The sequence below is a fragment of the Symphalangus syndactylus genome, chromosome 1 (assembly GCF_028878055.3).
Source record: "Symphalangus syndactylus isolate Jambi chromosome 1, NHGRI_mSymSyn1-v2.1_pri, whole genome shotgun sequence".
Taxonomy (NCBI): domain Eukaryota; kingdom Metazoa; phylum Chordata; class Mammalia; order Primates; family Hylobatidae; genus Symphalangus; species Symphalangus syndactylus.
Window position 1 is genome coordinate 143,237,850 of NC_072423.2, and position 14,403 is coordinate 143,252,252.

Here is a 14,403-nt window from a genome sequence, read left to right on the forward strand (position 1 = left end):
ACTGGATCATAGACCATAAGGGAAGGAAACAGATATGTCATTTTTAAGGAGTTCAAACCTTATGTTTTATCAGTCATTTTAATAAAGTTAAATAAAAAATGTTTTTTAAAAATAGAAAATCATAAATGTGCTTTGGCCATTTGCATGTGGGCTTATGTGAGTTATAATTACATGAAATATGGTACAGTGGATGGCATCTGACTTCATTGCCCCATTCTTTTTGTTTTTTTGTGTTTTGTCGGGGGGTGGTGTTGAGACAGAGTTTTGCTCTTATTGACCAGGCTGCAGTGCAATGGTGCAATCTCAGCTCACTATAACCTCCGCCTCCAAGGTTCAAGTGGAGTGATTCTCCTGCCTCAGCCTCCAGAGTAGCCAGGATTATAGGGGCCTGCCACTACGCCTGGCTAATTTTTGTATTTTTAGTAGAGATGCGGTCTCACCATGTTGGCCAGGCTGGTCTCGAACTCCTGACCTCAGGTGATCCACCCGCCTTGGCCTCCCAAAGTGCTGGGATTACAGGCATGAGCTACCACACCTGGCCCTCACTGCTCCATTCTTATCTTGAAACAATGTTTTCCTACCTACAGTCACCCCAAAACTCCCTCCCCCTATAAAAGATACATATTTATATTGTTTTTATTGCCATGAATTTTCTCTTATGCATATCTACCTAAATTACCTCTTTTTAACTATTTGCTCCTGTCTCTAAGGCTAGGTAAAGTCTGCCATTTTGCCCAAGCCAGGGTAATTTATAAAGGAAAGAGGTTTAATGGACTCATAGTTCAGCATGACTAGAGTGGCCTCAGGAAACTTACAATCACGGCAGAAGGGGAAGCAAACATGCCCTTCTTCTGTTGGGCCTGTTGGCATTTGTAAACAGAAATGTCTCACACTACGTTGGGAGACCTTGACCAGGGACAACTTGGCTGAAAGTTCCTGGTCCTGTCTCTAGGGACTAAGGGAAAGACTAGGCTTACAATTTGTGCTGAGCAACTCTTCATAACTGAATTATTCGAGTGACCTTTCAAGAACTGAAATTAAACCCCATTTACAAAAATTAAACACTCCCTTTTCTATCTAAAAAAAGTAATGTGCATTCTGGAGATACTCGTTGCCTGGCAACAAAATGCATACTTCCTTCTCCTTCAGGGAACTGCCAAAAAAGATATAAATGCTAGGAAGAAAATTGGCCATAAAAGAGAGTCAATAAAATAAATCTGGTGATTCTTAGAGTAGGAGGAAAGCAGATTTACAAAATTTGCATGTTTGCGTGTATGTGTTTGTGTGTTTCTGTGTGTCTATGTGCTCATGGACTGGGTAGATGGACAGCATGAGATAGAAACAAAACAGTCTACAGGATGAAATTGTTTATTAATTCTATTGTGGAATGAATGGAAATAGGCAGGTATAACCGGAGGGTTCCTGCTTTAGAGAAGTGTAATGTAAACCATCTGTATTAGTCCGTTCTTATGCTGCTCATAAAGACACGCCCAAGCCTGGGTAATTTATAAAGGAAAGAAGTTTAATGGACTCACAGTTCAGCATGACTAGAGTGGCCTCAGGAAACTTACAATCATGGCAGAAGGGGAAGCAAACATGTCCTTCTTCGCATGGTGGCAGCAAGGGGAAGTGCTGAGCAAAAGGGGTAAAAGCCCCTTATAAAGCCATCAGATCTCATGAGAACTCACTCACTATCATGAGAACAGCATCAGGGTAACCCACCCATGATTAAATTACCTCCCACTGGGTCTCCTCCTACAACACGTGGGGATTATGCAAACTAAAATTTAAGTTGAGATTTGGGTGGGGACACAGCCAAACCATATCACCATTTTCCCAAACCACTAACTATGCAATCATTTGAGGGAATAAGGGGAAAAAGAAAAGAGTAACAATGATGGAAAAATATGACCCTTTTTATTTGTATTGTTTAAGAAACTAAAGCATGGAGAGGTTTACCTACTTGCAAAAAGTCAGATAACTGATAAGTGGCACAGCTGGTTACTCTCTCTCTTACTTAAAGAGTACTTTTAATGTTTCAACAGTCACATGCACACCCCTCCATCCTTCTACACCTCCTTTTTCCCCTGGAGAAAACTAGGTTCCCTTAATTGTATCTCATATACACTTTTTTATTGTGGTAAATTATACATAACATACAATTTACCATTTTAACTATCTTTAGTCTACGGTTCAGTGACGTTAAGAACATTCACATTGTTAAGCAACCATCATCGCTTTCCATCTCCAGAACTTTTTCATCTTCCCAAAATGAAACTCGTACCCATTGAAAAACAACTCCTCCCAATCTTCCCAGCCCCCAGCCCCCAGCCCCTGGAAACTACTGTTCTATTGTCAGCCTCTATAGACTTGACTACTCTAGGTACCTTATAGAAGTGGAATTATACAATATTTGTCGTTTTGTGCCTGGCATATTTTCACTGAGCATAATGTCTTCATTATGCACCAGATCTTGAAGGCTGCCAGGAGTATTTGCTTGCTTTATCCATGTCAGAGTTTCAAGTTTATCCATGTCAGAATTTCCTTTCATTTTATCTATGTACCACATTTTGCTTATCCATTCACTCATCTATGGACACTTAGGTTGTTTTCACCTCTTGGTTATTGTGAATAGTGCTTTATAAACATAGGTGTAATAGTATCACTTCAAAAATCCTGCTTTCAAGTCTTTTTTATTTATACACAGAAGTGGAATTCCTGAATCCTATGGTAATTATATAAAAATATCTATGTTTTAGGAACTGCAGTACTGTTTACACAGCGACTTCACCATTCTCTATCCCCACCAACACTGCACAGGGTCCCACTTTCTCTATGTCTTTACGAATATTTGTTATTTTCTGGTTTTGATAATAGCCATCTATCTTTTTTTATCTTTTTGTGGTTTTATCTTTTTGTGGTTTTGATTTGCATTTCCCTGTTGATTAGTGATGCTTAGCATCTTTTGGTGTGCTTGTTGACAATTTGTATATCATCTGCAGAAATAACTGTTCAAATCCATTGGTCATTTTTGAATCGGGTTGTTTTATATTGTTGTTGCTTTTAGGAGTTCTCTAAATGATAGGGACAGGAGGGAGAGAGATTCTGGGAGGGCAGGTCCCCGATGAGGGTGCCACCCTTGAGCCTGAAACTGCAGCACAAAGCGAGAACTTACATCCCTGGTTTCCTGCTCAAATGTTACCTTTTCCGAAACCACCCATGGCCTGCCCTGCCCCCTATCCTGTGCGCATAAAAACCCCAGGCTTGGCCAGCAGAGAGAAAAGAAGCATAATACTCTCTAACGAATCTTTGTATTTCTGTGGTCTCAGTTGTTACATCTCCTTATTTGTTTCGGATTTTACTTATCTGAGTCCGCTCTCTTTTTTTCTTAGTCTAGCTCAAGGTTTGTCCATTTTGTTTATTTTTTTAAAAAGCTAACTTTTCAGTTTTCTTGATTTTTAAATTTTGTTGTCTCAATTTCAGTTATTTCTGCTCTGATCTTTATATTTCTTTCTTTCTACTAATTTTCGGTTTGGTTTTACCTTGCATTTCTAGCTACTTTGGGTGCATTGTTGTTTATTTGAAGGCTTTCTACTTTTCATTGTAGGAGTTTATTGCTATAAACTCCTCTCTGAGTGTTGTTTTTGCTATAGCTCATAGATTTTGGTATGTAGTGTTTCCACTTTTATTTGTATAAATAAATTTTCAATTTTCTTCTTAATTTCTTCATTGATTTATTCATCATTCAGGAGATGTTTAATTTCCATGTGTTTGTGTAGTTTCCAAGATTCTTCTTTTTATTGATTTCTAATTGTATTCAACTTTTAAAAATCTGTTGAGATTTGTTTTGTGGCCCAAAATGTGGTCTATTCTGAAGAATGTTCCATGTGCTGATGAGAGGAGTGTGTATTCTGCAGCAGTCAGGTAAAATGATCTACACATGTCAGTTAGTCCCATTTGGTCTACTTTTGGTTTCACTTTGATGTTTCTTTGTTATTTTTCTGTCTGGATGAACTCTTCATTATTGAGTCTGAGGTGCTGAAGTCCCCTACTGTTACTGAATTACAGTCCATCTCTCCCTTTAGAGCTATTAATGCTTGCTTTATATGCTTTGGTATTCCAGCATTGAGTGCACAGGTATTTAGAATTGTTATATCCTCTTGCTGAATGGACCTCTTTAACATTATATAGTGATCTTCTTTGTGGTTTTGTGTTTTTTTCACAGTCTCTGACTTGTAGTCTATTTTATCTGATATAAGTTGAGCTACTTCTGCTTTTTTTGGTTTCTGTTTGCATGGAATATATTTTTCCGTATTTTCCCTTTCACTCTGTGTATGTCTTTATAGGTGAAGTGGTTTTCTATTAGGGAGTATATAATTGGGTCATGTTTCTTCATCCATTCAGCCACTCTATTTTTTTTTTTTTGAGACGGAGTCTTGCTTTTTCACCCAGGCTGGAGTGCAGTGGCTCAATCTCGGCTCACTGCAAGCTCCGCCTCCCGGGTTCACGCCATTCTCCTGCCTCAGACTCTCCGAGGAGCTGGGACTACAGGCGCCCGCCACCACGCCCGGCTAATTTTTTGTATTTTTAGTAGAGACAGGGTTTCACCGTGGTCTCGATCTCCTGACCTCGTGATCCGCCCAACTCGGCCCCCCAAAGTGCTGGGATTACAAGCGTGAGCCACCGCGCCCGGCCTGTTGTTTTTTTTTTTAATTTCCATTGGTTTTGTGGGAACAGGTGGTATTTGGTTACATGAGTATGTTCTTTAGTGGTGATTCCTGAGATTCTGGTGTACCCACCACCTGAGCAGTGTACACTGTACCCAATGTGTGGTCTTTAATCCCTCACTACCCCACACCCTTTCCCCCCAAGTCCCCAAAGTCCAATATATCATTCTTGTGCCTTTGTGTCCTCATAGCTTAATTCCCACATATGAGTGAGAACATATGATGTTTGGTTTTTCATTCCTCAGTTACTTCACTTAGAATAATAGTCTCCAATTCCATTCAGGTTGCTGCGAATGCCGTTATTTTGTTCCTTTTTATGTCAGAGTAGTATTCCATGGTATATGTAAACCATATTTTCTAATACACTTGTTCATTGGTGGGCATTTGGGCTGTTTCCATATTTTTGCGATTGCAAATTGTGCTGCTATAAACGTGTGTGTGCAAATACCTTTTTTGTATAATGACTTATTTTCCTCTGGGTAGATACCTAGCAGTGGGACTGCTGGATCAAATGGTAGATCTACTTTTAGTTCTTTAAGGAATCTCCACACCGTTTTCCATAGTGGTTGTACTACTGTACGTTCCCACCAACAGTGTAAAAGTGCTCCCATTTCACCACATCTATGCCAACATCTACTATTTTTTGATTTTCTGATTATGGCCATTCTTGCAAGAGTGAGGTAGTATCACATTGTGGTTTTGATTTGCATTTTGCTGATAATTAGTGATGCTGAACATTTTTTCATATGCTTGTTGGCCATGTGTATATCTTCTTGTGAGAGTTGTCTATTCATGTCCACTTTTTGTTTTGTTCTTGCTGATTTGTTTGAGTTCTTTGTTGAGTCTAGATATTAGTCCTTTGTCAGATGTATAGATTTTGATGATTTTCTCCCACTCTGTGGGTTGTCTATTAACTCTAATGATTATTTCTTTTGCTGTGCAGAAGATTTTAGTTTTTATTATACTAAAATTATATATTTATAATAACTTTTATTATTATTAGTGGGTAAGAACTTACTACTGACCCTTTGTTATTTGTTTTCTGGTTGTCTTATAATTCCTCTTTTCCTTTCTTCCTTGTGGTTGAGTGATTTTCTATGGTCATATGTTTCAATTATTTGCTTTTTATTTTTAGTGTATCTATTATACGGTCTTGCTTTGTGGTTACCATGAGATATAACAAGTTTTTTGGTTTCTGTAGTTTTTTGATATGGAGTCTTACTCTGTCACTGAGGCTGGAGTGCAATGGCACAATCTCAGGTCACTGTAACCTCTGTTGCCTGGGGTTCAGGTGATTCTCCTGCCTCAGCCTCCCAAGTATCTGGGATTACAGGCACCTGCAACCTCACCTGGCTAATTTTTGTGTTTGTAGTACAGATGGGGTTTCACCATGTTAGCCAGGCTGGTCTCAAACTCCTGACCTCAGGTGATTTGCCTGCCTCAGCCTCCCAAAGTGCTGGGATTACAGGCATGAGCCACTATGCCCAGCCAATAAGTTATTTTAAACAGATAACAATTTATCATCTATTATAAAGAAAAGAATAGAAACAAAGGAAAAACTGAAAAAAAAAACTCTACATTAACTTAACCCCCCACACACACATTTTGCTTTTTTTGTCTCAATGTATATATTTTTATATTGCCTGTCTTATAATAGGTCACTGTAGCTATTATATTTTTGATAGATTTGTCTTTTAGCAATTGTCATAATACAGTAAATCTTGAATTATACACAATTACAGTATCAAGAGTATTGTGACTTTGTCTGTGTACTTACTTTTACCAATGAGTTTCATACCTTCAAATGTTTTCTTATTGCACATTAGTGGTATTTTTTTCTTTCAGATTGACAAACTCCCTTTAGTACTTCTTGTAAAACATGTCTGGCGGTGATTAATTCCTTACCTTTGGTTTATCCGTGCAAGACTTATCTCTCTTTGATATTTAAAGTGTATCTCAGTTGACAGGGGTACCCCCACTCCCTTCATCGTTTTGAATATGTCATCTCACTCCCTCCTGACCTCTGTGGTTCCTGTTGAGAAGTCTGTTGCCAGATGAATTGGAGCGCCATTATTTTTTATTTGCCTCATTTCTCTTGCTGCTTTTAAGGTCTTCTCTTTGTCCTTGACTTTTGAGAGTTTGATTATTATTTGCCTTGAATTAGTTTTATTTGGGTTAAATTTGTTGGGTTAGCTTTGACCTCCTTATACGTGGATATTTCGATCTTTCTCAAGCTTTGGAAAGTTTTTTTTTAACTATTTATTTAAATAAGATTTCTAAACCTGCCTTTCTTCCTACTTCCTCTTTAAAGCCAATAAATCTTAGATTTACCCTTTTAAGGCTATTTTTTAAATCTTATAAGTGTTCATCATTCTTTTCTATTATTTCTTTCGTCTTTACTGTGCATTTTCAAATAGCCTGTCTTCTGTTCACTAATTCTTTCTCTTGTTTGATCATTTCTACTGTTGAGACACCCTGAAGCATTTTTCAGTTTGTTAATTATATTTTCCCACCCCAGGATTTCTGTTTGATTCTTTTTCGTTTTCTCAATTTCTTTGTTAAGTTTCTCTGATAAATGTTTTAAATTCCTTCTCTGTGTTTTCTGGAAGTTCATTGAGCTTCCTCAAAATAGCTATTTTGAATTCTCTGTCTGAGGGGTAACATAAGTCTGTCACTCCAGGGCTGGTCACTGGGATCTTATTTAGTCCATTTGTTGAGGTCATGTTTTCCTGGATGTTCTTGATGCTTGTGGACATTCATTGATGTCTGGGCATTGAAAAGTTGGGTATTTATTCCAGTAATTGGTGTCTGGCTTTATTTTTACTCATCTTTCCTCACAGGGCCTTCCAAGCATTTAAAGGGGACAGAGAGTTGGGTTCCCTACGCCTGCATGGTCACTGCAGCCATTCAAGCACTACAGAACACCTTAAGCTCAGGTCTGCTGCAACTCTTGCAGACTCCTATATACCTAGCCCTGATGGACTTGAGGAAAATAAAAAAGGATTCCCTGTGTTCCCAAGTAAAGTTTCTCACTTTCTTCCCTCTTATTTTCCACATGGAATGGTGCTGGACTATTTGGAGCTGGGGAAGGGGTGATGCAAACACTCTCATGGCTACCATAGCTGGCACTGTGCTGGGTCACACTCGAAGTGCACAGTGTCCCAGACCAGTACAGTACCTGGGCATACCCAAGGCTCACATCTGCTACTGCCTGACTCCCAATGATGTTTATTCAACGCCCAAAGTCACTTTATTCAGCAGGTGGTGAAGCTTTCCAGGACATGGATTTGGCCCACTAAGACAGCAGATTCCCTTCTGGGTCTGGAAGCACCATCCAGGAGCAATGGCCTAGAATCAGGAGCTGTGGGACTCTGCCCAGAGCTTTGTTTTACTGTGGCTAAGCTGGTACCCAATTGCAAGACAATATTCCCTGTACTCTTTTCTCTCATTTTCCAAGTAGAAGGAGTCTCTCTCCAAACTGCTCTGCCTAGAGTCAGGAGAAGGGTGACACAGGCAATCCCATGGCTGCCATACCTGGTGTGATGCTGGGTCACACCCCAAGCCTACAGCCTTTGAGACCAGTACCAGAGTTTGCCCGAGGTCCACAGTGCCATGGCTTTGCTGCCACTCATATTTATCCAGGGCTTGAGGCCACTTCAGCTAGCTGGTGGCAAAGCAAGTTGGAACTTGGGTACCTTCTGTTGGGGCAATGGATTACTCTTTGGCACAGGACTGGTCTAATTTCTTGCTTTGTGGGCAATGGTAAAATTCTACCCAATGCTGTGTTCCACTGTGATGGGGTGGCACTCTGTGGCACTTCTCTCTCTCTCTCTCTCTCTCTCTCTGTCTTTTTCTCGCTCTCCCTCTGTCTTTTTCTCTCTCTCCAGGCTGTACTGCCTGGGTCTGGAGGAGGGTAGTGTAGGCAATATGAAACTGTCCTTCCTACACCCTTCAATGTTTCTTCTCTTGCTATAATGCAAAAATCAGGTACTATGTGACCTCTCACCCAGTTTTTTAGTTCTTATGAAGGTGTATTATTGTATGGGTAGTTGTTTAATTTGATGTTCCTATGGGAGTGGGGGTAAGGAGGACAATTTCTCAAGGGGTCCATTGGACCATTTTGCTCTACCTGTCTCCAAAGAACATATTTGTGACTGTGAATTCATTGACCAAAAGAAAAACAATGGCATATTCCATTATGTCAGTGGCTCAGAACATTTTCTGGATTACAAATATCTTTGAAAAATAATTAGACATGCACATATGCTCTTGAAAGTGCCTGCTTATACATGCATGTATCAACACCTCCCTACACAGGAAAACACACGTATTTTTAGGACTTTTTTTAACCTGGCCGGTGTCTATTGGCAAGCCTCTGTCCTGACACGCAACATCAGATGCCTTGTGAATGCCATGAGTTGCTCTCTGGTCTCATCTCTTCCTTTGCTTTTCCTTATTCCTCACAGAGAAGCCTCCATCTAACAGCCATAATTTTTTCTGTAGTCAAATATGAGCTGGGCTCCAGGCAAAAGGTAAATAAAAGCATAAACTGACTACTAGGCAAATGTATAGACCACATTCATTCAGTGGTGGCTCTGATTAACTTGTAACCTAAGCAATTGGTATAAATACAGAGATAGAGGCTGTAGTTTCCAGAACAGAAATAAAACCTACATACTGATGTAGCTTACACATAATGAGTTGGAGAAAGTTGGCACTGAAAGGCACGGCAGTGCTCTATTGCCTAACACTCCTCACTTTATACACTAAGATCCAAACAAGCAGAGTGACTTACTCATGCTGAAATAGCTAGTTAGTGGCAGATTGAGGACTAGAACCTGTTCTGCTGGTTACCAATTGAGAGATTTAATACATAAGCCATCACGTATGTGACTAACCTTCTGATATACTTAATGGTTTATGAAAAATACAAGATGTCATGAGCATGTGTAGAGATTTAATTTTCTTTAAAGATACAGGTCACCATTTTAATTTGCACTTACTGGGGATTCACTAGAGTTATACAGAGAGTTATCCTACAGTTATAAGGGATATTTAAAAAATTGCAAGTCACAGTAACAGCGTAGAGTGCTGACACATGTCTAACAGAAATAATACTGTGGTTGTCCCTTGAACAATGCAAAGATTAGGGGCACCAAACCCCCAAATAGTCGAGACTCTGTATATAACTTCTGACTCCACCACAATGTAGCTATTAAGAGCCCACTGTTAACCATAAGCAATAACATAAACAGTTGATTAACACATATTTTGTGTGTGTATTGTATATACTGTATTGTTACAATAAAATAAGCTAGAGAAAAGAAAATATTATTTCTAACATCATGAGGAAGAGAAAATTTACTATTTACTGTTCATTAAGTGAAGTGGACCATCGGGAAGGTCTTCATCCTTGTCATCTTCATGTTGAGTAGGCTGAGGAGGAAGAGAAAGCAGAGAGATGGGTCTTGCTGTCTTTGGGGGGTCTTGCTGTCTAGGGGTGGCAGAGACAGAAGAAAATCCACATGTAAGTGTGCTTGTGCAGTTTAAGGCCACATTAAATATCTTTTATACAGTTGTATTTAGACTGTACAATAAACAATAAAGTGCTGAACAATGTTTCATCGAAATAACACTATCCTTATTCATTCACCCAACCAGCACTACTACAAGCATATTTACATGCAATGTAGGCCATAAAAATTACACTCTACTAATTTACTGAGCCACATAAGAATGTTACAAATGTCATTTATGTATTTGTATTTCCAGTGTATAACATGGCACAGAGAGAGCGGTACATATGGTTTCATGAAAATAACATTGGTTCATCACACAACTATCCCTTAAAAAAACACAATTTACATGTGTCTCTTTACAGAGATTATACAATACAGTTCAGAATGCTACAAATAATGTTTCATAGATATGACAGTATATTGATTCATTCACACGACTAGCACTCTTAGAAACATCTTTTACCCATAAAATTTTATGAAGTGTATAACGTTCAGCAATAGTCCTGAACAATGAGGTTTATAGAAACGATGTTATGCTGGTTTATGCACACAAATAGCAGTCTTAGCAGCATTCTTAGCAGCATCTTTTACACATGTGTCATAAAGAATGCATACCGTGCAGCATCGAGTGCTGAACTCAGTGCTTCATAGAAATAAAACTGATTCATCCACACAAGTTGACCTGTTAGAAGTTCCTTTACACATGTGTCTTTGGAGAGTGTAAAACATGCGGCACAGGGAACGGAACAAAACGCTTCATTAAATAACTTGGGACTGATTTATTTATTCAGTTGACACTCTTTGAAACACATTTACACATCTCCTTAAAAAGTGTATAATGGAGCCAGGCGTGGTGGCTCACACCTGTAATCCTAGCACTTTGGGAGGCCAAGGCGGGCGGGTCATCTGAGATCAGGAGTTCGAGACCAGCCTGGCCAACATGGTGAAACCCTATCTCTACTAAAAATAAAAATAAAAAATTAGCCAGGCGTGGTGTGGCGGTGGGCACCTATAGTCCCAGCTACTCAGGAGACTGAGGCAGGAGAATTGCTTGAACGTGGGAGGCAGAGTTTGCAGTGAGCCAAGATCTCACCACTGCACTCCAGCCTGGGCAACAGAGGCAGAATCCATCTCAAAAAAAAAAAAGTGTGTAATGGGCAGATGATTGCTGAATGCATGATTCTATGAAATAAAATTCTTCTGATTCAGTCACGTAACTATATTTCATATGGTTTGGATATTTGTCCCCTCCAAATCTCATGTTGAAATGTGATCCCCAATGTTGGAGGTAGGGCCTGATAGGGAGTGTCTGGGTCGTGGGGGCAGATCCCTCATGAGTGGCTTGGTGCTATCCTCATGACAAATGAGTGAGTTCTTGTGTTGCATTCATATGAGATCTGGTTGTTTAAAAGAGCTTGGCCCCTTCTCCCTCTCTCTCCTTCTCCCACCCTCACCCTAGGATGTGCCTTTCCCCCTTCACCTCTGGCCATGACTGTAAGCTTGCTGAGGCCCCTCACCAGAAACTGAACAGATGTTAGTGCCATGCTTGCACAGCCTGCAGAACCGTGAGCCTGTTAAACCTCTTTGCTCGGCCAACACGGTGAAACCCCGTCTCTACTAAAAATACAAAAACTAGCTGGGCATGGTGATGCACGCCTGTAATCCTAACTACTTGGGAGACTGAGGCAGAAGAATCACTGGAACTTAGGAGGCAGAGTTTGCAGTGAGCAGAGATTGAGCCACTGAACTCCAACCTGGGCGACAGAACAAGACTCTGTCTCAAAAAAAAAAACAAGAAAAGAAAAAAACACCCTCTTTGCTTTATAAATTACCCAGCGTCAGGTATTTCTTTGTAGTAGTGCCAAAATGGCCTAGCACAGTACTCTTCAAAATATTTTTACGCGTGTATCTGTTGTGAATGTATAGCCTGCAGCATGGAATACTAAATGCCGTGCTTCACAGTAATACCACCATACTAATCCATTCCTACCACGGGCGCTCTAAGTGTCTTTCATACATGTGCCCTAGCATATATAACATGAAGCACAAATTATCAAATACAGTATTTCAGATATAAAATGGCCCTGATTTACTTAAAATGAGTACTTTAGAAAATACTGAACCCATGGCTCTTTAAAGAATGCATAGCAGGCAGCACAGAGTGGCGAACACAGTGGTTCCAACAAATTATAGTATCTGATTCATTCAGGTAAGCAGAAATCTTAGAAACATCTTTTAAACATGTTTGTTTAGAGAATGTATAATATGTAGCAAAGAGTCTTCAAGACATTTCACGGTACTGATTCATTCAAACAACTAGCGCTCTTCGAAATACCATCATACAGCCGGGCGCGGTGGATCACGCCTGTAATCCCAGCACTTTGGGAGGTTGAGGTGGGCGGTTAACAAGGTCAAGAGATCGAGACCATCCTGGCTAACATACCGAAACCCCATCTCTACTAAAACTACAAAAAAAAAAAAAATTAGCTGGGCATGGTGGCGTGCACCTGTAGTCCCAGCTACTCAGGAGGCTGAGGCAGGAGAATCATATGAACCCAGGAGGTGGACGTAGCAGTGAGCCGAGATCATGCCACCGCACTCCAGCCTGGTGACAGAGCAAGACTCCATCTCAGAGAAAAAAAAAAAAAGAAGTACCATCATACACGTGTCTTTTTATTTTATTTTGAGACGGAGTCTTGCTCTGTCGCCCAGTGCAGTGGCGCAATCTCGGCTCACTGCAAGCTCCGCCTCCCGGGTTCACGCCATTCTCCTGCCTCAGCCTCTCCGAGTAGCTGGGACTATAGGCGCCCGCCACCACACCCGGCTAATTTTTTGTATTTTTAGTAGAGACAGGGTTTCACCGTGGTCTCGATCTCCTGACCTCATGATCCGCCCGCCTCGGCCTCCCAAAGTGCTGGGATTACAAGCGTGAGCCGCCGCACCCGGCCCATACACGTGTCTTTTGTTTTTTTAAAAACAGGTCTCGCTCTGTCACCCAGGCTGGAGTGCAGTGGTATGATCCTGGCTCACTACAGCCTCCATCTCCCAGGCTCAGGTGATCCTTCTACCTCAGCCTCCCGAGTCGCAGGGACTGTAGGTGCGCACCACCACACCTGGCTAAATTTTGCATTTTTTGTAGAGATGGGGTTTCACCATGTTGCCCAGGCTGCTCTCAAACTCCTGGACTCAGGCAATCCACCCACCTCAGCCTCCCAAAGTGCTGGGTTTACAGGTATGAACATGTGTCTTTACACACTATTCAGCCCATACTGAACAGAGTGTGTCACATCAACACACTTGATTCATGTTTGGTCCACACAGCAAGCATTCTCATAAACGTGATTTATGCATGCCTCTTTAGAGTACATAACAGGCACAACAGATGGAAATACAGTGTGTCATGGGATTAATTGTGCACCCTCACAAAATTCATATGAAGTCCCAAGCCCCAGGGGATCAGGATATAACCATACTTAGATATAACCATACTGGCCGGTCATGGTGGCTCATGCCTGTAATCCTAGCACTTTGGGAGGCCAACGCAGGCAGATTACCTGAGGTCAGGAATTCGAGACCAGCCTGGCCAACATGGCGGAACCCCGTCTCTACTAAAATACAAAAATTAGCTGGGCGTGGTGGTGGGCGCCTGTAATCCAAGCTACTTGAGAGGCTGAGGCAGAACTGCTTGAACCTGGGAGGTGGAGGTTGCAGTGAGCAGAGATGGTGCCACTGCACTCCAGCCTGGGCTGCAGAGTAAGACTCTATCTCAAAAAAAAAAACAAAAAATCAACAACAACAACAACAAAAATGGTATAACCATATTTAGAAATAAGTTTGTAAAGAGATGATTAAATTTAAACAAGGCAGCCAGTCCTGGTGGCAAATGCTTATGGTCCCAGCTACTTGGGCCATTGAGGTAGGAAGATTGCTGGAGCCCATGAGGTGGAGGCTGTGGTGAGCCGTGATCTCACCACTGCACTCTATCCTGGGCGACCGAGCAGGACCCTGTCTCACACAAAAAAAAAAAAGCAATGAGGATAGAGCCCTAATCCAATAGGACAGGTGTCCTTATAAGAACAGAAAGAGACACCAGGAGTGCGCATGTACAGAAAAGGAGCCATCTGGGGACAGAATGATAAAGTGACCATCTGCAAGCA